We start from the raw sequence: 27,886 nt of genomic DNA, 5'->3' as shown, positions 1-27,886 counted from the left end.
TTTCTAGCTTACCTCAGATGTTTGATAGTTTCTCCTTTTTACAAAAGTAGCACCATAGCCAAGCCAATATAGTATTATTTTACATTCAATCTCAGTGAAGATTTAATTCCATGCTAGCTCACTTAGCTCTGAGTTATATGTAAAGCTTGAAAAGGAAGTTTTTTAATGATCACACTAAAGAAAGGCTATCTCATTACTTTGATTTCTCCCAAAGACTGCTTGGAGGTTGACTAAGAAGAAAGTTGGCATAAACTTTCAATCAGATGGAGAGTTTGCCTAGAGTATATAATTATCTTTCTAGTCCATCTGACTTTGAAAAATGGAACCAGAATTTCTATCCAACTACTGGAAAAAAAAAACAACATTTAATCATGCTACCTTTAAGTGCCAGTGACTTATTTTTCTTGTTTATAATTATTCATTCATGGCAATTTTTTGCCATATTTTAAGTGAATTTTTTTTTTCCTGAAGATAGTTTGAAGGGATAATATTTGGGAAGGTACTAGACACATCACAAAGCCTTTAATTCAATGGCTGTTTCTGAGAGTGTTACCCATCATTTTAAATTGAAAAATAATGTATTGCATATGTAATATTTTAAATCAGTTTTTGTGTCTTTTTTGTCTGTTTAACTCTGGTTTTAGTTGATTTAGTTCTTTTTAAGAAAAAAATGGGGGCAAGATAAATTTAAATTGGGATTTATACTACAATTACTGAAATTAGGTTAATAAATTGACAACTTATTATCTGAAATTTATTACTGAGGACTCAGGATTCAACTTGACATGGCCCTCAGGATCTAAATAAGAAAAAGTTGGGATTATCATTAAAATGCTATTAGGAAAAGATTAGGTTTATAAAAGTAGCCGTTATTGGTATTTTAAGGACTTTCAATGTGAAGTCCATTCTTTCATTTGCTTCCAGAGATGGCTCATATCAAAAAGGTAGTATTATATAGAAGTTTTAGTTTGTTAAAAATGTTTCTCAATTTTTCCCATCTCTGTCCTCACCCATGTGAAATTAAATGTTTAGTGAAATACATTTTCCATCTTAAATAGTGTATCTCATATGTGTGAACATTTTAGATATAAGAACAACATAGTCTCTGCTTAGCTAGGCAGAGTTCTCACAGATAATTTTCAAATATTTCCCTTAACTTTATTTTTATGCCATAGTCTTCTTTCCTGGTGCATCTTATGAGTTATAAATCTATACACTCTCTTGTATTTTCATCACTATATTGCTTCTTAACCAGACTACTCTTAACACAGTATACACATTTAACCTATGTGAGGTCCAAATGTAAGGAATCTTCCACTTACTAATGATATGAACTTAGATTTCTAGGGAGTGGCTTGGTTAAATTATCTACATTTTGACCTACAATTTGATTTGATACAATTATTTGTAATTTGCCTAAATCTGTGTAGCACAAGGTTGAATGAATCTATAAAATTTGTTTTACTTTGTGTCCTCCTGGATTCTCAAAGACCAGTGTTCAGTAGCTCCCATGGGATGACTCACTGAGGATATTTATTTTCCTCCTCTTCCCTTGGAACCTGTTAACTTCCTTTGCAGTTTCTTTTAGAGCAGTTTTGTACTCCAACTCATTCAGATCGTTCAATTGGATTTTCCCAATTATGAGAAGAAACGTATTGACTTTTTGCCCGTTTCCTTACTCTCCACTGAATTGAATGTAAGGCAAGAGAGCTGACAATTAGATAGTTTCACCCTGAATTTAGGGTGACACTCTGCCCTGTGTCACTCCTGGTATCTGATAAACATTCCTTGGCTCAGAGGACCCAAGAAAAGTTGGGGATCTGAATTCTGCTGTACACAGGAGAGATTTGTGAGTGAGATCCCCCATTGAGAACAGGCCCAGGTGTTGCTGGCACATCACAGGGACTGGATCCTTGCATATACAAGGAGTGGATCAAAATGTGAGTCAAGAAAGATGAGTGCCTGTCTCTGTAATTGTCTCACATCCCATTGCTACAATCATATCACTATTAGCACCGAAGTCATAAAAGAGGATGAGCTGTAATTTAGTATGATTCTGAGTTTAAGTTTAAAATGCTGTCACTCTCTGAGTTGGTTTTCTTGCACCAAAATGATACTGTTAATTTTGGAGGCTTCCAGACTGCTTTATTGAGGGCTACCATCTCCCTCCCCAATTTCATTTGCAACCACTCCACCTTTGGTTATTTTATAAATTAGGTTTTATTCAAGCTTTCTAAAGAACTGTGAGCTAGATCCTAGAAAATCATCTCATTGATTTGACATCTAATCTATGCTTCAACCACTAAACTATCATGAAATAAGAAACAACAAAATAGTGATTAGGTAGATCTTTACAGGTTATTTGGTTCTTCACTGTTTATTTCCTCTTAGAGTTATTTACATTACTATTTTAAGCAAAAATGGCCGGGATTGCTCTACATTTTGCAAATGATAACAAGTGGTTTGCAAATAATTGAGAAATTAATTTCTTCAATGTTGTAAAAACCTTTTTTTAAAAAAAATTCTAGGCACTGGCATAAACTGTGCCCTTGAGGAGCTCGTTATTCATTATACAAATGGCAATCAGAAACTATATTTTTAGAAACTGCATTCTATCCCTTACTGAGTGCCCCTTGGTTATGTAATGTTTGCTAAATTAAGTCAATGGGGCAATGGTACTAAGAGGTAGAAAAGGCTAGTATTTATGTTACAGTTCGACTAGAGGATAAATAGAGGAGCAGAATGAATTAATGAAAAAGAACCCAACAACATTGGCTTGGACATTAGATCATTTTCTGAATTCTGGTTTAGCCATAATTAGATGTGTGTTTTGGTGTTTCATTTATTTATCTCATGAGTAAAGTGGGATAATAATACCTAACTGGCAGGCTGGAAATCATATATTTTTACTCAATCATCTGGCTTATAGTAGACATTCAATAAATGACAGATACCACAAATACCTATCAGCTGAGTAAGTAAATCATAAAATTGAGCTCCCAAACATCACTTCTGTTTACTTTCCACACCCATTTCTGTAGCAATCACATAGTTATGACTGTGCTTTTCTGTAAGAAATTGCTGCAAGAGAATCTTTGCCTTCTACTAGATGTTGAAGATAAAACATAAATTTCTAAATTATCTCTATTTTAGTGTGCTGTTTATGAAGGAAAATAAATTAACCTTTTAGTGGTATGTAGACCCAGCTTTGAGTTTTCTTACATGTTCCAAACTTTTATTCATCCAGGACCCTGTGTATTATTGTCCCCAAAATTAAAGTGACAGTTTCATGAAATCACCAAAGTTTTAATTTTTTCATTATATTTTGGGCTTCCTTAGCACCTAGAATAAAAACATCTCTTTTGAAGTTATCCCATTTTTTTTTTACTTGACTTGGAGAAAAAATTGCAAAATATGGTGGAAAAAATCTTCTGCATGAAAAGAGGAGGAAAAAAACCCCAACCCTTTATGATCTCAGTCAGCAGATTTATTCTACTTGAGAAAAAAAGAAACAACTTCATTGGAAGCAGATGTTGACACTGTGTCAGTTATTGAAGATGGAAAGGGTTCACTTGAGCCATTGTGGTTACAAAGGGGTATCAATGGCTGTTAAAATTCCTGTGATTGAGCATCTTCACAGCAGACAGGACAGCAGAAAAGCTGAAACTATGAGACCAAGACTGAAATCAGCCTGCCAATTTTAATGTACAGGACCCTAAGGACTCAGTTTTTTTTTTGTTTTTTTTTTTTCCCTCCTTCAGGATAAAAGACATATCTTTAAAAAAATTTAAGGTGGTTTGAGAGAGAAATTAAAATGTATTCTCTAAAAACATAGCCCTAGAATCCTTTAAATCTATTATTAAACATTAAAACTATTATTTAAGTCATTTTAGAAAAATCAGGGTAAAAATTTAGTTTAATAATATATGTTGAAGAAACAGACTCACAGACATAGAGAACAGAGTTGTGGTTGCTGAGGGAGAGGTGGGGTGGGAGGAGGAAGGATTGGGAGTTTGGGATTAACAGATGCAAACTAGTATATATAGAGTGGATAAACAACAAGGTCCTACTGTATAGCACAGGGAACTATATTCAATATCCTGTGATAAACCATAATGGAAAAAACATGAAAAAGAATATATATATGTATAACTGAGTCACTTTGCTGTACCACTGTACCACAGAAATTAACACAACATTGTAAATCAACTATACTTCAATAAAATAAAAAAAAATAATGTATGTTGAAGAAGAATATGTAAACTACACACAAATGGAGAGTGGGGAACGCGTGAGGCCTGCAAGGGAGCCTCAGTTCTAATAGCTTCAAAATGTTAATTAATTGGTAACTTGGTCATGGAGATTGGGCACAGAACAGACTTTCAGAATTTTCAGTAGGTTTTTTTCTTTTAGTGCTCGCTGGGAATTTCCCTCTATACACTTTCCAAAGTATAGAAATAGTCATTATAATTAAAATATCATAATTTTCTTATCCCTTTTATTGTCCATTGTGCTTTATTGTCTGTTTGAAAAATATTTTTATAGTTTCAGATAATTGATCAAACTAATGTTCTCTCGAAAATACCAATTAATTTGATCCAATACAATTATCTAAATCTTCTTTTAAAGTTTCAAGAAATGATAATTGAGTTAAGTGTAATTTACCAATTCTTTTGTGTAAATAAACAATGACACCTAGAAAATGCCACGTCATCATCGATTAGCTTCCTTGTTAACAATTTCTGGACTACTAAATTTTGCCCTAAGAATAACTCTTTTAGAATACAAGATTCTTTAATTAGTTTTTTTTGGTATATGCATAAGAGGTGAAGTTTTCTAATGATATCTCTTACTGATAAGAGATACTGATAGAGGTGTACATTTTTTTCTATGCTGTGGCTAGGGCAAAAATGAATGATTATTTACACACTTGATTTAATTTCTTAGACTATTTACAATCTTGGATATTGTATCTGATTTAAAATTACTATTCCATACATTTTTCTGGATATGCAATATGGGGAAGGGTCTTCATGTGAATTCTTTGTATTTTAAAGTGCATATATTGAAAGGGAAAACATAGATTCAATTTGCTTTCATCACATAAGTCTAGATAAGGTGAAAGCTTTTATATAAAAAATACATAGTATGGTGAAGTTTATATTTGTCACTTGATTAAGTGAACTGAAAACTTGTAATATAAATGTTATCTTAGAACCCTGAAATACAAAAAAATTCCAGATTTATTAGTTTTGTGGGCAATTTTATGCTATCTTCATTTTACATGTCCAGAAAGAGAAATTAACTAATCTTAGCTCTGTTGTCATTCTTAATTTACAAAATATATGTAATTCATAAAACTTTTCGCTTCACAAGCTAATTATAAAATCATATTTTTTGTTGTTGTTTTTCATGGGGTTGGAGGAAGAGACATTTTTGTATTTCTATTCACTCTTCAAATGCAGGTCTCATAACTATATGTTGATGATATGACATGATGGAGGACTTTGTAATAAAGACAAATGTCATCTTCAATTTTTTCAATAAATAACTTAATGTGAACTTAATGTTTATATTTTAATGTAGCAATCTGGTTTTGTCTGCATTTCTTGACAGTTAACTAAAGCTGTCTCTTTTCTTCTTATTCAATTAAGCAAATTACAAATATCTTTAGAAATTAAACCACCATAGTTTTTTTTAACGAGATTAATTTCTACAGCCAAGGGATTTATATGTTATAGTGAGGATTGTATGGTTACGAATCAAGTGTTTATAATAGCAGAGCAAGTGAAATGGGCTATATCAATTACATAATAGCAGGAGGCTTGTGAATTTTTTAACACAATGCTTCTGAAGTTATCAATTAACTCTTTGGGAGAGGTGTACTTTGTTGTTTTGCTTTTACATTTGTTGATATGGAGCTTCTGTAAGTAGTGTGGAAGAACAAACAAAACTTTCCTGACAATTCATTGAGATTGAAGAAGTGTATCTGGAAATGAGAAGTCCAAGACCTTATTTTTAAAGGAAGCTGGAGTTTCTCTACAGGAGCCTTCTATTTTCTTATTAAATGAATTTGTAATGTGAAAATGCAAAACCTGGAAATCAGCATTTCGATTAGTAGACCTTCATCATCACAGGTGAAATAATGTGGCACAGCCTTCTCAACTCTCTGCCATATTCAGACCAGACAAGTGTAATGAGTTTTCTATGTTGCTGTAAAAAGTTACCACAATCTTAATGGCTAAAAACAATACAAATTTACAATCTTATGGCTCTATAACTCAAATATCCAGCACCAGTCTTGGTGGGCTATAATCAAACTGTCAGCTGCATTCTTTCTGGATATAAGGGAGAATCTGTTCCTTTGGTGTTTCCAGCTTCTAAAGTCCTTGGCTAATGGCCTCCTTCCTCCATCTTCAAAGCCAACAACGGCTGGTCAAGTCCTTCTCACATGGAATCACTCTGACCCTCTCTTTTGCCTCTCTTTTACAAGTTTTAAGGACCTTTGTAATTACATTGGATAATCTCTCCATCTCAAGGTTCTTAATTTTTAAAAAGTCCTTAAATGTAAGGTAGCATATTCACAGGTTCTGGGGGTTAGGAAGTGAACATTTTGAGTGGGCATTATTTAACCTACCACAATTACTATCAGATTTGAGTTAATTTTTATCAGCCTTTTAATCTAAGAGGGTTTAATGTATCACTGGAACTAGCAAGGCGTGTTCCATGTTTTCAATGGTCATCTGTGTAGGATTCATCTACATTCACTTAAATAATTGCATAAAAAGGAAATTTTTGTTGCTATTTCAAACATTTATGTGGTTATTACAGGGTCTTCGAATCCAAAGGGTTATGTTGTCTTTATGTCAGACAGGCACTCAGGGGGGTGGTGAGCAGGACATCTGGTACAGATTCTTCCTAGCTGAAGTGTGTTTTCTCTGGGGACAATCAACTACCATTTAATTGTTTTGCTTCCTTTTTTGGGAATATATGCCCATCGTGTGATGTCCTAAGTCTCCAAGCATCTCATTTGACCTGCTTTTACACATTTGACTAAATATCCATATATGACTACATTGACTACATTGGTAAAGCTTTTACATTTCTGTCCAGATTGAATCCTTACATCTGTTATCAGTTAAACAGGGGAAAAACTATTATGGAAAGCAAACATGTTTTGATACATTTAATGTGTAAAGTAGGTACCTAGACTCTAGAATGTTGTTGATCAATAAATGAACTAGAATCTCTTAGAAACAACACTTAAGCCCAACTGTTTTACTTTCCATACCAAGTTTGGCTGTGGCTGAATGAAGAACACCAGCATTGATCTTTGCTTTGCACTTGTACTAAAGACTATTTGCAGGAAGCCAAATATAGCAACAGAGGATTTAATATCTTGCCAAAAAATACAAAATCTGTTCCCCTTTAAGCACAACACTCTATCCTTTTCTTGTGGATCTTGCTAAAAGGAAAATATAGCTTTAAACTACCCCATTCCTTCTGCTGGAAGTTCCCTAATCTTTTTCAAATGGGCTATGTGTGGTTTTGTGGAGCTTTATGTTTCCAAAAGAAAATGGCTATATGAGAAATCCATCCAGTGTTAGCATTTTTCATTAAAAAAAATATCAACTCCTAAATCAAAGATGAGAGTCAGCAGTAACTAAGAAAATCACACTTTGGTGGGTTCAAGACTAACTAAGGATCACTGGGTGATGTTTTGTCTTTCATTTTGTATTGAACCAAAAGTAATAATAAAAAATTGGCTTCAACCAACCAGGTGTTTTGGTTTTTTTTTTGCCTTAGAATGTGGGTGTTTCACTCTGAATGTTGTCTCATGGGTAAATGGACTAGTCCAGATTTCTCTATAACGTGGGTGACAGTGACTCTTCTGTCTCTTATGTTGTATATACAGAATTTTGAAAGCAGTTTTGCAAACATCACCAAGAAAATAACCCTTTCACAGTGACAGCTTTACCAGACATCTCTGTGTGGGATTTTAAAACAAACACAAGGCTGTTTGGAAATACCTGGTATATGTAAATATGCAAAATATGCTGACCAGTGCTAACAGCTGTAAGGTGTACTCCCTCATTCCTTGAGCAGAATATTTTGGTGGCAGTAGTGGTTATTTTTTCCAACTTTACTTGTCATTTTCCCCTTTTGTCTCCACCCACTCACCCATCCACTATCTCCTCTGAAAACACCTACTTAACACCCTTCCCCCATTCCTCCACACTGCTTCTAAGAGAATCATTTCAGTAGATTCCCACTGGAAAAGGTGGGCGGTGCCTTGAAGGAATGTTTGAGTTGTGCTATGTTGTAAAGGCTGAGCTTCGGGGAACTAGCTTGCACTTGCTCTGACACCAGCCCTGCACACAGCCCAGACACTCCTCAGGCCAGATTCCATTAAGGCTTGTCGTTGCGAGGGGAGGGAAAGTCCTCTTGAGAGTGGCCATCCTGCCGTGAAGATTCCAAAGATCAGAGTAATCACTTTAAGTGTGTATTATCAGGTTCTTATCAAGGCATTCATCCATTTATGAAAATAAGCATATGCCTTTCTAACCAAAGCCTAAAAATGAAGAGAGGACTCAAGAGAAGTTAAAAATAAAAGTTACTTCTTACAGGATTTTGACAGGTTTCGAGAGGAGAAAAGATGGCAAACTTAAAAGGAGAAACCCTGGGTCCTAGGACCAGTTCCACAGGAAATTTGTTGATATCATTTAGTCCCAAATTTCCAAAGTTTCTCTATTGGTCAGATGAAGATCAAGTGAAATAAAAAGATGCAAACTGCTTTGAGAAAATAAAAAAGGAGATACAAAGAGACAGGAAGGGATATGTACTAAAAGTCCTCTATATACCATGAACAATACATGAATTTATCTCAAGGAATTTTCACAAATAACATGTGGATAGCATTTGGGAGGCTGTTAGCAATATTTAAAAAAAGGGGATTTGAGTTTTAGTGATGTTACTTAGAAGTTGTATGTCCTTGGACAATTTCCTTAACCTTTTTAAATTTCATTGTGTTCATCCATAAGATGAAGATATTTAAAATAACTACTTTATAGAGTTATGAAGACTAGTAAAATATGTAAATAGTTTAACACTAGGTAAATACTATGATTTTTTATTAATCTTATTTTTCAGTAATTTGAGTAATTGAGTAAATGATCAGGGAAGCTCTTGCCCAAGGGCACTTTTTGTTTTTGTTTTTAATAGCCAGGATTCAAGCCCCCAAATAGAATCTTGGAACACCACACTGTTCCCAAATATTTTGCTATTGTCACATCTGAATGTATTTGCCCTGAACATATTTTAATAATCTCTTAGCCAATTAGAATAAAAGAGACAGTAGGAGGAACTAAAACTAGCCAGAAAGGGGAAGATTCTTTAGAACAAGCTAGAGTAAGGTGGCTTTCACAAGCCAAATAGAGTTCAGACAGTTTTTGCAACTGTAGAGCATTATTTGTAACTTGGGGATACAGAATCAATTCATTCAACATATTCCTCTGGTTTGAAGGATCCTGGTTATTTTTCTACTCAGGCCAATCTCAAATCTCATTAAAATAGTGAATAATGGGTTGGAAGAATCATAGTTTCTTTCTGTTGACATCTTATCATAGTTTTCATCTGAAAATATCAACTCGCTAGCTCTTTAGGGATGAGCTCTCATTTTCTCTGCTGAAAGAATCAGTGTTACCTTTTCAATCTGATTATTTTATAATTAGGTTAATGTTTATGAAGTATTCTCATTTCTCACACCGAGTGTGTGTTGGGACAGGACTAATGGTAATGGAATAAATCATTTAAAAACACACAATATCTTAACTTGCAGGTTCTCTGTCAGAAAGCTAAGAAATTGCAAGATTTGGTTTTGATCTTTTTACTCTCTAATTGTCAGTTGTTTGATGTGGGAAAAAGTATTCTTCCTCATCAGTAAAAAAAGATATGGTAATCCCTGCATTGTAAAGTAGATATGTGGACTAAACGAGATAATGTATATATATGCCTGTTAAACACTAGACTTTCTGGGAAGAGTATGATTTCCTGTATCAATTACTAATGGCCCCAGTTTACTAGGCACTTGTAGGAAGGACGCAACAGTCACTCCAATGAATCCTCATACAACTTTCCAAGGTGGGTTGTTTTGGGTTTTTTTGTTTTTTGTTTTTGCGGTACGCGGGCCTTTCACTGTTGTGGCCTCCCCTGTTGCGGAGCACAGGCTCCGGACGCGCAGGCTCAGCGGCCATGGCTCACGGGCCCAGCCGCTCCGCGGCATGTGGGATCTTCCCGGACCAGGGCACGAACCCGTGTCCCCTGCATCAGCAGGCGGACTCTCAACCACTGCGCCACCAGGGAAGTCCCAAGGTGGGTTTTTTAATTCCCACATTACAGGTGAGAAAGCTGAGTTGTAGAGATTTTAGATCACTTGTCCAAAGCAGAATTAGGATTGAATGTTCAGTCTGTGTAACTTCAAAGCTCACTTCTTTTCCACTGCACCAGCTGGCTTCTCAATCTACTAAAAAAATTAATATTGAGGGCCTACGGTTTGCTCACATTCACGTATAAAATATAAGTAAGAAAGAGTATAAATGCCCTACTCTGGGTGATGGGATGCCTGGCTTCTAAACTGCTTATACCGCAGACTACCTGTGGTCCCTGAACTAAATTACTGGGCAGGTAATTTCATGACTGATATACCATGAAGAGTAATCAAAAAGTCTAGTCGAATTTCTGCATCAGAAATCAGATTAACGTAAACTTGTGCAAGAGGGAAATAATTCCCATTTTCTTCTTCCTCCAAATCCCATAAAAACACAGCAGGAAGTGTATATATGTTGATGCTACTCTCAATTCACCACAGCTTCCTCCTCCCCCGCACCGTGTCCTCAAGTTCATTCTCGATGTCTACGTCTTTATTCCTGCCCTGCCACTAGGTTCATCAGTACCATTTTTTTTTTTTTTTTAGATCCCGGAAGCACAGCACAGGGAGATCAGCTTGGTGCTTTGCGATGACCTAGAGCGGTGGGATAGGAGGGTGGGAGGGAGGCTCAAGAGGGAGGGGATATGGGGACATACGTATGCATATGGCTGATTCACTTTGCCGTACAACAGAAACTAACACAGTATTGTGAAGCAATTATGCTCCAATAAAGATCTATTAAAAACAAAAACAAAAAACAGAGCAGATCTCCCTCTCCCAGAGCCCTAGAATTTGGGTGTGTTTGTGTGTACAGCATAACATCTTTTCTTATTCTCCATTTATGCTAAATGGAGGGTCAACCATATATGCTAAAATACTAATACAAGGAAAACAAAGTGCTGATTTCAATGCATAGGGGCTGTGATCTTGAAGTCATGTGTGTGTTAAATCTTTTTCCCCTGACAATTGTCAGTGGACATAGTGTCTGTACTATTTGAAACAGGCCAAACTACCCTCCTATTCGGCAGTGCACATTCATGAAAACAAGTCTTAGGAATGCCAGGTTTTTCATGGAAATGTTCTTTGATGCAACCACTGCTCCTTGCTCTCTGTGGTACATCTGGGCCTGTGAAACTTCTGAACTCGTCTATTTCCTGGCCCCATGATGAGCCTCTTAGACTTGTCAACAGAATTCAACCCTTTCTGATGTTGATCTTTTTATTGCACTTCTCAAAGAGGTTTTGACTTTGGTAGTTCATAATAGGTCTTTCCTACCCCTGCCTGGCTCAGTTCTGGCTCCTGGAATGAGCCAGGATCAGGCTGTCCTGAAGCCGAAAAGGATTCTCTCCAGGAAGTTATTCACCCAAGGGCTGATCTATGATTTGTGGGACCTGAGACATAAAAGTTTGGGGGATAGGGGATTTTTAAAGAAAAAGAAACAAAACAAATGCTAAATTATGTATGAAAGTGAATATTTATTTAGAATTAGAAATCATAGCTAACAGATTTTGAGACAAAACTTAGACACAAAACTTAGAAAAATCATGTAAATTTGTATTAACTACCTGCTTAAGACACAAGTATGGTATAACATAGTACTCTTCAAACAACTTGCTTTTATTATCAGATTTCAAACATGTTCCTTTTCCAGTACCTTCTTCTTATACTTGGTAGTGGAACCTTCGTAGGACCTGTTCATAAAGTAACATGCTCTCAGACCCTTTTGAAACAGCACAGTGAGGGGCTGAAGTATTCCTAGAAGTCATTACACTAGGATACGATTACTTATCTACCCCTGGAAATGTTTGAGAATGCTATAAATATATCCCACTCAATCCAAATCCAAACTGTGTATGTCTACCAACTAAACTTTCCCTTAGCTTAATCCCCACTACCCCATGCAGGGAAAGTGTAATAAGGACCATCTGAGTAAAAAAGAGAGTGTTCTGAAATGATTGTGGTTAAAATAGCTTATTTTTGAAATACTTGCAAAAACATATGTCAACATGAATGCTGGGATGCATCCCAGGGCTTGGGAAGGGGCCTTGAAGCTTTAGCCTAGTTCGCTTCAGGGCAAAACTGCCTGTGTACATGCCACTTCAACGTGTCCCCGTGGTAAAGAGAAGTCCTACTTACAGGATATTGGTGTGTGGCTTTGCATTTTTTTCCAGTTATAATTTCCTTTGTTACTTAGCATGTATCATAGCTTCCTTTGTGCATCATTAAATGTGCACTCATGGCATCGTTTGGAAGCGTTTCTCTCCATTCCAAACATAAAATGCTAATCTATCCTCTATTACTGTCTTTGGTTTATTTTCAGGCAAAGCTGTGATGTAAACACTTTCATGCCTCAGGTCTCCTGGGGATGGAGGCTCTGCTCACCTGTGGACAGGTGCTCACACCATGGATTGCCCTGTGAATCAAATGGGCCCTGATTAGACAGGGGGCTAAAAGACTCGAGGCATTGGGTAGAATTCTGAGGGGAACATTTTACACAACCCTGAAGCACCATGTGATTCTCTCCATGGCCACTGCATGTGCTCTAGGTGACAACACAGCCACGCCAATTCCAGGACGAGCTCAGACGCTAGGAATTGGCTCACGGGAGCCCGAAGTTCGGGATGTTCCCTTCCCAAAGCTTCACAGCATGCAGAGGACTCAGGTGTGCTGTGTGACACCTCAAACTCAGTGCTGCTGAAAATGAGTCTGCTGGGCAGCATCAGCAACAAAATACTTGTTAAAGATGTCATTTCATGGGCCCCAGTGCAAACTTGCAGGAACATAACGTCTTAGATTGGGGCCCCTTATCCTTAAGGGATTTTGCACGCACTTTAAAGCTTTAAAAGGAATGCTTAGCTAAGTGGTTCCCATCCATTAGGATCACATGAGGAGTATTGAGAAATAACATCACCTGTGCCTCACCTCAGAGTCGGTCTATTGATCTGGGTGGAAACATCGCTATTTTAATTAAGTGCTCCAGGTGATTCTAAGCTAAGGCCAGGATTAAGCACGAGGGCTACTGGATATATCTGTGAGAGTTGCATCCAGGCATTGGTCCAAGGGCGGGTAACAGAACATGCTCCACACGTGTTTGGAAGGGGCAGGTCAGTGCAACCAACAGAATTCATGCTGTAGCAGAAATTTTGGGTGTCTGTGTAAGAGCGGAGCACATGCAGACAGGAAAGAAAACAAATCACAATTTGGTCTTCATATAGGAGCTCATTGTTCCTGAATTTCTCCTGAGACAAAAGACTGGAGAGGTTGGCATTTTCAGCATTTCAAGGTCCTTCTTTCTCTGGATGCAGTGGGAGCAGGTGAAGGAGTTGTGCTGATGCGTTTGAAGGTATGATCTCAAGATGCAGATGTGATTCCGCAACATAATCTTGCCTGAGGATACAATCTAAAGCATGAGGAGAAAACGGCAGGCTTTCAGGTAAATGCCCTCTCCCAAGTCAGAGGCTGTGTCTGTTTTTGCTCCTGAAATGCCGCGGATTGAGAACTTGCAAACATTTAATTCTCTACTTATGTTCCTGCGTAGCAGGGTGGTTTTCAACTGCTTATATTTTTAAATTGAAGTATAGTTGATGTACAGTATTATATGTTTCAGGTGTAGAATATAATGATTCACAATTTTTAAAGGTTGTACTCCATTTATAGTTATTATAAAATATTGGCTATATTGCCCCTGTTGTACAATATATTCTTGCAGCTTACTTCATACATGATCATTTGTATCTCTTAATTTCCTACTCCTGTGTGGCCAACCCCCCTTCCTTCTCCCTACTGGTAACCACTAGTTCGTTCTCTATATCTGTGAGTCTATTTCTATTTTGTTATATTCACTATTTGTTGTATTTTTTAGATTCCATGTATAAGTGATATACAGTATTTGTCTTTCTATGTCGGACTAATTTCACTTAGCATAATACCCTCCAAGTCCATCCTTGTTGTTGCACATAGCAAAATTTCATTCTTTTTTTAATGGCTGAGTAGTATTCTGTTGTGTGTATTTACCACATCTTCTTTAACCATCCATCTGCTAATGGACACTTAGGTTGATTCCATATCTTGGCAATTATAAATAATGCTGCTATGAACATTAGGGTGCATGTATCTTTTCTTTTTTAAAGAAAATTTACAAGTTTTTTTTAATGTAAGTTTATTTATTTTATTTATTTTGGGCTGCGTTGGGTCTTTGTTGCTGTGCGCAGGCTTTCTCTAAGTTGTGGTGACCAGGGCTACTCTTCATTGTGGTATGCGGGCTTCTCATTGCGGTAGCTTCTCTTGTTGCGAAGCATGGGCTCTAGGCACAGGGGCTTCAGTAGCTGTGGCTCGTGGGCTTCAGTAGTTGTGGCTCGCCAGCTTAGTTGCTCCATGGCATGTGGGATCTTCCCGGACCAGGGCTCGAACCCATGTCCCCTGCATTGGCAGGAGGATTCTTAACCCCTGTGCCACCAGGGAAGACCCTATGTATCTTTTCAAATTAGTGTTTTTTTCAGATATATACCCAGAAGTGGGATTTCTGGGTCATATTGTAGTCCTACTTTTAGTTTTTTTAGAATCCTCCATACTGTTTTCATAGTGGCTGTACCAATTTACATTCCCACCAACAGTGTACAAGGGTTCCCTTTTCTCCACATCCTTACCAAAATTTGTTGTTTGATATTTGGTGACAGCCATTCTGACAGGTATGAGGTGATATCTTATTGTGGTTTTGGTTGTGTTTCCCTGATGATTAGTGATATTGAGCCATTTAATGTGCCTGTTGTTCATCTGCATTTCCTCTTTGGAAAAATGTCTATTCAGGTCTTCTGCCCTTTTTTTACTGGATTTTTTTTTTTTTTGATGTTGAATTGTATAAGTTGTTTATGTATTTTGGATATAAACCCCTTATTAGTCATGTCATTTGCAGATATGTTCTCCTATTCAGTAGGAGAAAACTGATGGTTCCTTTTGTTGATGGTTTCCTTTGCTGTGCAAAAGCTTTTATGTATAATTAGGTCCCATTTGTTTATTTTTGCTTTTAGTTCCCTTGCTTTAGGAGACAGATCCAAAAAAATATTGCTACGATTTATGTCAAAGAGTGTTCTGCCTATGTTTTCCTCTAGGAGTTTTAGGGTTTCCGGTCTTACATTTAGGTCTTTAATCCATTTTGAGTTTATTTTTGTGCATGGTGTCAGAGAATGTTCTAATTTTACTCTTTTACATGTAGCTGTCCAGTTTTCCCAGCACCTCTTATTGGAGAGACTGTCTTTTCTCCATTGTATATTCATTCATGCCTCTTTTGTCATAGATTAATCGACTATAAGTATGTGCGTTTATTTCTGGGCTGTCTTGGCTCTGTATTTTTAACTTCCAGTTCTTGTCTGTTGTAGTACATTAAACTATAAATTCAAAGATGAGGAAGGCAGAAGTGAAAGCTGAAAATTTTGGAAGGAATTCAATGTAGACAAACAAGAGAAAAACAGTTTGTAAGATGACTCTGAACAGAAGAATTTATGTGCAAATAACCTGAAGCTGAGAATAGTGAGGAACGAGTTACCCCCTGGATAAGCCAGTCTTATTTTTCTTCAAGAATAAAAAAGTCTGTGTGTTGTTTGCAACTATTCATGATCACAAAGAAGAACCACATCACATACTCCCCCCAAAAAAGGAAGTCTTACTGTGCAATGAAATATTACCAAAAGAATGCTTTCTTAGATTATCTGAAAAACGTGTATTCCTGACCTGACTGTCACTAACAGCCTATGTGCTTCTGGAAAAATTACTGAATATCCTTGTTGTGTTTCCTCATCTATGAAATAGGGAAAACAAAACTAGAATACCTCTAAGACTTCTTCTAGCTCTAAAAGTTCTCTGATTCTACATGTAATTTTTAAAAATATACTGCTATAACCTATTTAGACATCAACATTAATATTTTCCTGGGGCAAGAAAATTTTGGAAAGAATAATCTAATTGGAAAAGTTTATTTGACCACTTCTTCAGTTGTCAGTGGAAGACTAGACTATCAAAATTCAGTAATGACAATGTTGTACACAGTGGAACAAAGGAAAATTCCAAATCTCTTTGCAACAAAGGCCATTGGTGTTTATGTAATCTTAACAGGAAAAAAGCAGGAGAGACAAAATTCCCTTAGGAACTTGACATCCTGGAATTTATATTTTTATCATAGCTTGTCCTTCAAGGAGCCAATGTTCAAACCTGTGTATAATTTAGAATTTTTGTTCATCCCTTGCATTCAGTGCGCAGGATTGAATTACTCAATGGTTGCAAAATAGAAATGTAGAGTTAAAAAAAAAATTTACAGCATTCCTATAAATAATTATATCCAATACAGAAGATAATGTTACAGACATACAACACTAAAGACATAACAGGTTATCCACCCTTGCCCCTACTTATTTAGTTCTATTTAGTTTTTTTAAAAAAATCTTTTATGGGGTGTCCAACCAAATTTTAACAATCCATGTTGGCTTCTATGACTTCCATTGGAAAATTAATAATCAAATAAATTTCAATAAACACTTTTTAAAATTATTTTATACTAGAGCATAGTTGATTTACAATGTTGTGTTAATTTCAGGTGTACATTGAAGTGATTTAGTTATACATATACATACATCTATTCTTTTTCAGATTCTTTTCCCATATAGGTTATTACCTATAAGAGTAGAGTTCCCTGTGTTATATAGTAGGTCCTTGTTGGTTACCTATTTTATATATAGTACTGTGTATATGTTAATCCCAGACTCCTCATTTATCCCTCTGCATCCTTCCCCTTTGGTAACCATAAGTTTGTTTTCTATGTCTCTGGGTCTATTTCTGTTTTGTAAATAAGTTCATTTGTACCTTTGTTTTCAGATTCCACATATAAGGGATATCATACAATATTTGTCTTTCTCTGTCCGACTTACTTCACTTAGTATGACAATCTCCAAGTCCATCCATGTTGCTGGAAATGGCATTATTTCATTCTTTTTAATGGCTGAGTAATATTTCTTTGTATATATGTTCTTCTTTATCCATTCATCTGTCGATAGATATTTAGGTTGCTTCTATGTCTTGGCTATTTTAAACAGTGCTGCTGTGAACACTGGGGTGCATGTATCTTTTCAAACCATGTTTTTCTCCAGATACATGCCCAGGAGTGGGATTGCTGGATCATATGGTAGCTCTATTTTAAGTTTTCTAAGGAACCTCTGTACTGTTCTCCATAGTGGTCATACCAGTTTACATTCCCATCAACAGTGTAGGAGGGTTCCCTTTTCTCCACACCCTCTCCATCATTTATTGTTTGTAGACTTTTGATGATGGCCATTCTGACTGCTGTGAAGTGATATCTCATTGTAGTTTTGATTTGCATTTCACTAATAATTAGTGATGTTGAGTATATTTTTATGTGTCTCTTGGCCATCTGTATGTCTTCTTTGGAGAAATGTCTATTTAGGTCTTCTCATTTTTTCATAGGGTTGTTGGTTTTTTTGATATTGAGCTACATGAGCTGTTTATATATTTTGGAGATGAATCCTTTGTCAGTTGCATCATTTGCAAATATTTTCGCCCATTGTGTGGGTTGTCTTTTCATCTTGTTTATGGATTTCTTTGCTGTGCAAAAGCTTTTGAGTTTAATTAGGTCCCATTTGTATATTTTTGTTTTTATTTTCATTACTCTAAGAGGTAGATTCAAAAAGATATTGCTGCAATTTATGTCAAAGAGTGTTTGCCTATGTTTTCCTCTAAGAGTTTTATAGTATCTGGTCTTTCATTTAGGTCTTTAATCCATTTTAAGTTTATTTTTGTATATAGTTTTAAAGAATGTTCTAATTTCATTCTATTACATATAGCTGTCCAGTTTTCCCAGCACCACTTATTGAAGAGACTGTCTTTTCTTTATTGTATATTCTCGCTTCCTTTGTCGTAGATTTATGGACCATAGGTGTGTGGGTTTATTTCTGGGCTTTCTATTCTGTTTTACTGATCTATAAGTCTCACTTTGTACCTGTACCATACCGCTTTCACTGCTGTAGCTTTATAGTATAGTATATGAAGTCAGGGAGACTGATCTCTCCATCTGTGTTTTTCTTTCTCAAGATTGCTTTGGCTATATGGCAGCTTTTGTGTTTCCATACAAATTTTAAGATTTTTTTGTTCTGGATCTGCAAAATATGCCATTGGTAATTTGATAGGGATTGCATTGTATCTGTATATTACCTTGGATAATATAGTCATTTTGACAATATTAATTCTTCCAATCCAAGAACATGGTATATCTTTCCATCTGTTTGTGTCATCTTCAATTTCTTTCAGCAGTGTCTTATGGTTTTCAGAGTATGGGTCTTTTGTCTCCTTAGGTAGGTTTATTCCTAGGTATTTTCTTCTTTGTGATGTGATGGTATATGGGATTGTTTCCTTAATTTCTCTTTCTGATCTTTTGTTGTTAGTGTATAGAAATGTAACAGATTTTTGTGTGTTAATTCTGTATCCTGCAAATTTATGAATTTCATTGCTGAGCTCTAGTAGTTTTCTGGTAGCATCTTTAGGGTTTTCTACATATAGTATCATGTCATCTGCGAACAGTGACAGTTATACTTCTTCTTTTTCAATTTGGATTCCTGTTATTTCTTTTTCTTCTCTGATTGCTGTGGCTAGAATTTCTAAAACTCTGTTGAATAATAGTGGTGAGAGTGGACATCTTTGTTTTGTTCCTGATCTTAGAGGAAATGCTTTCAAATTTTCACCATTGAGTATGATACTTGCTGTGGATTTGTCATATATGGCCTTTATTATGTTGAGGTAGGTTCCCTCTTTGCCCACTTTCTGGAGAGTTTTTATCATAAATTGGTGTTGAAATTTGTCAAAAGCTTTTTCTGCATCTATTGAGATGTTCATATGTTTTTTATTCTTCAATTTGTTGATGTGGTGTATCACACTGATTCATCAGTGGATACTGAAAACTCCTTGCCTCCCTGGGATAAACCCCACCTGATCATGGCATATGATCCTTTAATGTGTTGTTGGATTCTGTTTGCTTGTATTTTGTTGAGGATTTTTGCATCTATGTTCATCAGTAATATTGACCTGTAATTTTCTTTTTTTTTTTTGGTATCTTTATCTGGTTTTAGTATCAAGGTGATGGTGGTCTCATAGAATGAGTTTGGGAGTGCTTCTTCCTCTGCAGTTCTTTGAAATAGTTTGAGAAATATAGGTATTAAGTATTCTCTAATTGTTTGATAGGACTCTCCTGTGAAGCCTTCTGGTCCTGAACTTTTGTTTGTTGTGAGTTTTTAAATCACAGTTTCAATTTCAGTGCTTGTGACTGCTCTGCATATTTCCTATTTCTTCCTGGTTCAGTTTTGGGAGATTGTACCTTTCTAAGAATTTGTCTTTTTCTCTAGGTTGTCCATTTGATTGGCAAATAGTTGCTTGTAGTAGTCTCTTATGATCCATTGTATTTCTCCAGTGTCCATTGTAACTTCTCCTTTTTCATTTCTAATTTTATTGATTTGAGCCCTCTCTCTTTTTTTCTTGATGAGTGTGGCTAAAGGTTTATCAATTTTGTTTATCTTTTCAAAGAACCAGCTTTTAGTTTCCTTGATCTTTTATATTGTTTTCTTCATCTCTATTTCATTTATTTCTGCTCTGATCTTTATGATTTCTTTCCTTCTGCTAACTTTGGGTTTTGTTTGTTCTCCTTTCTCTAGCTGCCTTAGGTGTAAGGTTTGGTTGTTTATTTTCTTAATTACTGAAGTAAGATTATATTGCTATCAACTTCACTTTTAGAACTGCTTTTGCTGTGTGCCATAGTTTTTGATCATTGTGTTTTCATTTTCTTTTATCTCTAGGTATTTTTTGATTTCCTCTTTGATTTCTTCAGTGATCCGTTGGTTGTTCAGTAGCATATTGTTTAGTCTCCACGTGTTTGTGTTTTTTACAGTTTTTTTCTTGTAGTTGATTTCTAATCTTGTAGCTTGTGGTTGGAAAAGATGCCTGATATGATTTCAATTTTCTTAAATTTATCAAGGCTTGCTTTATAGCCCAGCATGTGATCTGTCCTGGAGCATGTTCCATGTGCACTTGAAAAGAATATGTTTTCTGCTGCTTTCAGATGGAATGCTCTATAAATATCAATTAAGTCCATATGATCTAATCTGTCATGTAAGGCCTGTGTTTCCTTATTGATTTTCTGTCTGGATAAGCTGCTGATATAAGTAGGGTGTTAAAGTCCCCCATTATTATTTTGTTACTGTCAGTTTTTCTTTTTACAGCTGTTAGCATTTGCCTTATATATTGAGGTGCTCCTATGCTGGGTGCATATATATTTAACAATTGTTTTATGTTGTTCTTGGATTGATCCTTTGATCATTATGTAGTGTCCTTCCTTGACTCTTGTAACATTCTTTATTTTAAAGTCTATTTTGTCTGATATGAGTGTTGCTACCCCAGCTTTCTTTTGATTTCCATTTCCATGGAATAACTTTTTCCATCCCCTTATTTTCAGTCTTTATGTGTCCCTAGATCTGGAGTGGGTCTCTTGTAGACAGCATATTATATTGGTCTTCTTTTTGTATCTATTCAGCCATCCTGTGTCTTTGGTTGGAACAATTAATCCATTTACATTTAAGGTAATTACTGACATATATGTTCTTGTTGACATTTAAAAATCTTTTTTTTTGATTTGTTTCTATAGGTCTCTTTTCTTCCCTTCCTCTTTTGTTCTCTTCTTTTATGATTTGATGACTATCTTTAGTGTTGTGTTTGGATTCCTTTTTCTTTTTTGTGTGTATATCTATTGTAGATTTTTGGTTTGTGGTTCCCAAGTGGTTTTGATATAGCAATCTATATATACAAGATTGTTTTAAGTTGCTGGTCTCTTAACTTCAAATGCATTTCCAATATCCTTCATTTGTACTCTCCTCTTTTCATCAGTGCTGGTTATGATATCATATTTGTGTGTGGATGATTTCATACCTTCACTGTATGTTTGCTCTTACCAGTGAGCTTTCCCATTCGTAACTTTCTTGTTTCTGGTGGGGACCTTTTCTTTTCTGTCTAGAGAAGTTCCTTTAGCCTTTGTTGTAAAGCTGGTTTGGTGGTGCTGAATTCTCTTAGCTTTTGCTTGTCTGTAAAACTTTTGATTTCTCCATCAAATCTGAATGAGAGCCTTGCTGGGTAGTATATTCTTGGTTGTAGGTTTTTCCCTTTCATCACTTTAAATATATTGTGCCACTCCCTTCTGACCTGCAGAGTTTCTGCTGAAAAATCAGCTGATAACCATATAGGGATTCCCTTATATGTTATTTATTGTTTTTCCCTTGTTGCCTTTAATATTTTCTCTTTTTCTTTAATGTTTGTCAGTTTGATTAATGTGTGTCTTGGTGTGATCCTCCTTGGGTTTATCTTGCATGGGACTCTCTTTGCTTCCTGGACTTGGGTGAATGTTTCCTTTCCCATTTTAGGGAAGTTTTCAGCTACTATCTCTTCAAATTTTTTCTCAGGCCCTTTCTCTCTCTCTTCTCCTTCTGGCACCCCTATAATGCAGATATGGGTGCATTTTATGTTGTCCCAGAGGTCCTTTAAACTTTCCTCATTTCTTTTCATCCTTTTTTCTTTATTCTGTTCCATGGCAGTGATTTCCACCATTCTGTCTTCCAACTCACTTGTCTGTTCTTCTGACTCATTGATTTTGCTCTTGATTCCTTCTAGTGTATTTTTCATTTCAGTTATTGTATTGTTCATCTCTGTTTGTTTTTTATATATTCTAGCTCTTTAACATTTCTTGTATCTTCTCGATCTGTGCCTCCATTCTTTTTTCTGAGATCTTGGGTCATTTTTACTATAATCACTCTGCATTCTTTTTCCAGATGATTGCTTATCTCCACTTCACTTAGTTGTTCTTCTGGGGTTTTAACTTGTTCCTTTGTCTGGAACATATTCCTCTGCCATATTATCTTGTCTAACTTTCTGTGTTTTCAGTCCCACAGGCTGCAGGACTGTAGTTCCTCTTGCTCTGGTGTCTGCTCCCCTGGTGGTTGACGCTGGTCCAATAGGGTTGTGCAGGCTTCCTGGTGGGCGGAACTGGTTCCTGCCCACTGGTGGGTGGACCTGGGTCTTTTCCCTGTAGTGGGCCGTGCCATGTCAAGGAATGTATTTAGAGGTGGTTGTGGGTTCAGGACAACTTTAAGCAGCCTCTCTGTTGATGGGTGGGGCTGTATTCCTGCCCTGTTGGTTATTTGGCCTGAGGCATCCCAGCACTGGAGCTTAAGGGCTGTTGGATGGGGTCAGGTCTTGGCATCAAAATGGCAGCCTCCAGGACAGCTCACGACAATGAGTGCTCCCTAGTACCTCTGCCACCAGTGTCCTTTTCTGCTCAGTGAGCCACAGCCACCCTCCTCCACCACCTCCCTAGGAGACTCTCCAAGTCCAGGCTCCTATGAAGTCACTGCTTTTTTCCCCTGGGTCTCAGTGTGCACAAGACCTTGTGTGTGCCCTCCAAGAGTGGTGTTTCTGTTTCCCCCAGTCCTATGGAATTCTTGTGATCAAGCCCCACTGGCATTCAAAGACAAATGCTCTGGGGACTCCTCTTCCTGATTCCAGACTCCTGGGGAGCCTGACATGGGGCTTAGAACTCTCACTTCTGTGGGAGAACCTCTGCGGTATAATTATTTTCCAGTTTCTGGATTGCCTACCCAGCCCGTATGAGATTTAATTGTATTGTTAATGCACCCCTCCTACTGTCTCATTGTGGCTTCCTTGTCTTTCGAAGTAGAATAAATTTTTTGGTAGGTTCCAGTCTTTTTTGTTGATGTTTGTTCATCAGTTTGTTGTGATTTTGGTGTTTTGGTGAGAGGAGGTGCACTCAGGTCCTTCTACTCCATCATCTTGTCCTCAGACCCCAGCCTCAATTAATGTGTGTTGACCACTTAATTTCCTTGCATCCAAATTCCATGTAATTACCTATAGTCTTTCACCATTTCATCAGGAAGAACAATTATCACCATAATCTAAAAACACTTACTACCTCCTCACAATGCCATCTCTCATGTGGGATAAAAAGCTAGTTAAATGGATACAGTTCCTGTGTTCTAAAAACATCCTCAACCTCCTTGGTCTGGCTGTACTGTGTGTTTGAGTCTCTATCACATTGTCTTTTATCAGCAACTTGACCAAATCTTCTTTCCTTTATTTTTGAAAAGTAAATGCTTGTTTCTCCTCAATCTCTTTCTCCTGGTAAATGTCCTAATGCATAGTTGGTCCGTTTCCTTCTTGTAATAGCTTTATTCTAGGTAGATTATGCACACGGTGCCTGATTCTCTCCTCATTACACAGTGGTAGCTGCTCAATGTAACCAGAACAGTTCACTCTAAGGTGGAGGGGGAAATTGTTTCTCCTCCTTAGTAAACCACTCTGTTCTGGAAAGAGCAACGACTTTTATTTATTTGTAGATCCAGCGACTGTTTGCTCTCAGATCTCTCCCTAAACTTTCCAGTGTTTCCCTCAATATCACAGGAGGATTGACTCCCAGCAATGGCAGGAGATTGAGGGATGAGACCAGGAGTCAGGGAGAAGCTGGGATATTTTTCCTTTTCTACTTTGAACAATATCTGTGGCAGCAGGTATATCTCCAGGTATGACTATGGCTTCTCTGTAGCCTCTATTCCTGCTATAATCCCAACTAATGCCAGGTACTCTGGCCTCAGACTCTCTTAATATTGGTCCTCACTTATGGGTGGAAGCAGCCTCCTGATGTTACTAATCTCTGGTTCACTTCACCATCCCCTTAGCTTTTCCATCACTGTGAAACTAATATCCTGCATTGAATTTGCTACTTTGAGTATTCAGAGTGATTTCCACTTACCTGGTTGAAATGTGGCAGACACACTTTTGCCTGTAAGGAATGGTCCTAGGAAAAAAATCCTCAAGAAATTATGTGGCATAGTGTTGCTCATATGTTAGAGCATGAATGTAGGAATGACCCCCTTGCAGGCAAAAAGGAGAATTTTAGTAATCCATGGTATGCAGTGTCATCAAATCCATTTGAAGTATCAGGGCTCTAAGAACTAAGTAATCTGCTGAACTCGTCCACTGTGGCAGCAATAATTGTTATAAATATTGTAAGGGATAGAAGAGTATATGAAATGGCATTGAAAGCCTGTAAAAAAAAAGGTTAACTCAAAGTTTTGAACTTTTAGCTCAAAACTGGTAGAAAACCAGAGAACTTCATAGCAGCATTAAATGGATTTTTTAATTCAGTTGTAGACACAGCTGAAGATCAGAATCAAAGTCTTATGGTACAGTCTGGAGAATTTTAAAGCAAGTTGGACAGACAACTTTACCAATTTTCTTAATGAGGAAGGAATGATTCCCTTAGACGTGGGCAGAAATATTTGAGTGTTCTCAGAGGAAGCTGGAAAACCTGGGCCCCCATAATTAAATAAATCCCATAATTGAGTCCCAAAATTCATTTGCCAGTTCAAACAACTCCCTTCCTCTTTTGGAGGAAACTATCCGTCTTTCATAAAATACTCACATCATACTTCAAAAATGAGAGTCAGGTTCCAATAAGACCCAGGGGAGAATCATTAATTATCTTGGGAGAAGACAGCTTACACATCACAGAGATTGAAAGAACTTACTCATATTTACCATTTGGAAGCTGAGAAGCATATACATGAATGGATCCTGAGCATGTTAGACTAAGAAGGTGGAATAGAAAGTTAGATAGGCTATATCTATTGGATACAGGATTTAATGGAGTAACTCAGTTGGCCTTCTTGAGGAGGGCCTTGTAACCATTATGTGTACAGACTGTAAATTATCCTCTAAACATCCCCTGATATGGTATATAGTCATTTTGCCAGTGACTCTGCACTGGAGAAAGGGAAAAATCCCAGACGCTGACTCTGAGTTGACCTTAATCCCTGTGGACCTGAGATGCGACTATGGTTCACTGAAGCTAATGGAAGGTGGCTGGTAAATAGACTTTGGCCAAACCTCTATCTCAAAGTGGGCCTATTGAATCCATCCTTTGGTTATATTCCCAGTTTCTGACTACATAGTTGGGTAAAGTAGATGAAGAAAATAATATAATTGGTCCAGTCCAAAATGGCAAATTAGGAAGATCTTGAACTAACCTCTCCTACAGACACATTGAACCTATACCTACATATAAAGCAATTCATCCTGAAGAAGAACTGAGGGTTGGTTGAACAGCTTTTGCACATTAAATGATAGAGGGACCACATAAAGAGGGGCAGATGAGTCACAGACACAGTATCTATGGAAATCCCACCCCTGATGTGGCAATGTGCAGTAGGAAGGGCTATCACTGAGGGACCCATGTGCAGACTTGCCTGACCTGGGGCACAGCAAATAAAATAAAATAAAATAAATAAACAAAAAAACAAAAAACAGTGGTTTAAAGGGCACCTAGTCTATGCATCAAGGATATTCATTTACTAACCTTAGAGTATCTGCTAAATGGGTGGGGAAATGATGAGACTATCTCTGAGGTAGGAGGTACCCAAAAGCACCACGACTTTTGACATTCCCCTTCCACCTTGATAGCTCAGGTGGGAATATGATCCAGGTGTTCTAACTGACCAGCTAAGGCAGTGCCAGTGTGCCGCCAGAATCCTGACCCTCACAAGACTACAGCCATCCCCCGAAGTGAGCACCAGTTTGGAATGTCCTGGGCTCCCTGCCCATGCCCACTCCAACTCCAGCTCTCCTACTGGGGCAGCCCCATCACAGTGTGCCCCAGGGCTCCATGGTCCACATGTGCCTGCTTCAGCTCTAGTTAGCCTGCCAAAACTGCCTGGTACACAGAGTCTGCACAAGGGACACTCTGACACAAGCCATGCCTTCAAGATTGAGAGAGGTATCTGTTTTGTCCACATGAAAACAAACACAGAAAGTCAAACAAAATGATGAGGCAGAGGAGTACATTCCAAATGAAAGAACAAAATAAAACCCCAGGAAAAATACCTAATGTGATGGAGATAAAAAAATAATTTACCAGATATAGAGTTCATAATGGTTAAAATAGATGCTCACTGAATTTAGGAGAGGAATGAGGGAACGCAGTGAGAACTTCAACAAAGAGAAAAATAAGAAAGAACTAGTCAGAATATAAACACTGAAAGAAAAAATACAGTAGAGGGACTCAATAGCAGATTAGATGGTACAGAAGAATGGATCAGTGATCTGGCAGACAGAATAGTGGAAATTACCCCATCAAAATAGAAAACAAAAATTTTTAAAAATAAGGATTGTTTAAAGGACCTATGGGACAAATTTGCATTATATGGATCCCAGAAGGACAAGAGAGAGAAAGAAAGGGGCAGAAAAATTATTTGAAGAAATAATGGCTGAAAAACTTCCTAACCTGGAGAAGAAAGCAAATATCCAGGTCTAGGGAGCACAGAGACCCCCCAAACACAATGAACCCAAAGAGATCCACACCAAGACAAATTATAATTAAAATGTCAAAATTAAACATAAAGAGAGAATTTAAAGACAGCTAGAGAAAAACAATTAGTCACATGCAAGGGAATCCACATGAGCCTATCAGCTGATATTTCAGCAAAATATTTGCAGGCCAGAGGGAGTGGCATGATATAATTAAAGTCCTAAATGAAAAAAAAAATAACAACCAGTAATACTGTACCTAGAAAGGTTATTATTCAGAGTTGAAGGAAAATAGTTTCCCAGACAGACAAAAACTAAAGGAGTTCATCGCACTGAACTGGCTTTACAAGAAATGTTAAAAGGTCTACATGAAGTAGAAAAGAAAAGGAAATTAAAGTATATAAATTCACTGAAAGTCAAACTTTAAAAACAAATGTATAAACAAACAAAATGTTAAAACACTCTTTTCAATCTGAATCACCTCATCAGGTTGTCTTAGTACAAATTATGTAGATAATTCAATATATTTTACTTAATATAATGGTGGTTTGGAGTCTCTGGTTATTTGGGAATGTCACTGATTATTCTTATTGAAGGCTAAGCATGGTGCATCATCATTTTAAACAGAATAGGAAAGTGAGGCTGAGATTACAATCATCAAATCTCAGAGGCTTCATGCAAGAAACTTCTATTTCACACTCACTGTAGAGGTTGGCAAGGGACCTCTACTCCACCTAGCTGCTCTAGAACCCAGAATAAGGAAGGCTTTCTCTACATCTTGAAGCTGCAACGTCTGGAACACTTAGTCTTTTCAGCTTTTACTTTTTTTTTTTTAATGGATTCATTTTGGAAATTAAACATGTTCCTTCTTCTGTTTATATCTAATTGGCTCAAACTATTCACATGGTCCTATCAAGCTGTGAGAACACAGAGAAATGTGGGTAAGAAATGTTTGGTGAACATTTTCTCTACCGCAGCTATGAACAATCACAAATATTTATTGATTACTTTTACTTATGTTAATCACTGAGCAAAAAGCTGAACACATAT

General features: G+C 36.9%; 1 pseudogene; it reads left to right on the top strand.

Annotated features, from left to right (window-relative positions):
- The first annotated feature begins 6,735 nt into the window (after window positions 1-6,735).
- LOC103079556 (uncharacterized) lies at window positions 6,736-7,620 on the top strand (annotated as a pseudogene).
- Window positions 7,621-27,886: the final 20,266 nt, after the last annotated feature.

This window comes from Lipotes vexillifer, unplaced genomic scaffold (genome assembly GCF_000442215.2).
Source record: "Lipotes vexillifer unplaced genomic scaffold, Lipotes_vexillifer_v1.1 scaffold812, whole genome shotgun sequence".
Lineage (NCBI taxonomy): Eukaryota > Metazoa > Chordata > Mammalia > Artiodactyla > Lipotidae > Lipotes > Lipotes vexillifer.
This window is presented reverse-complemented; position numbering and strand designations above follow the sequence as displayed.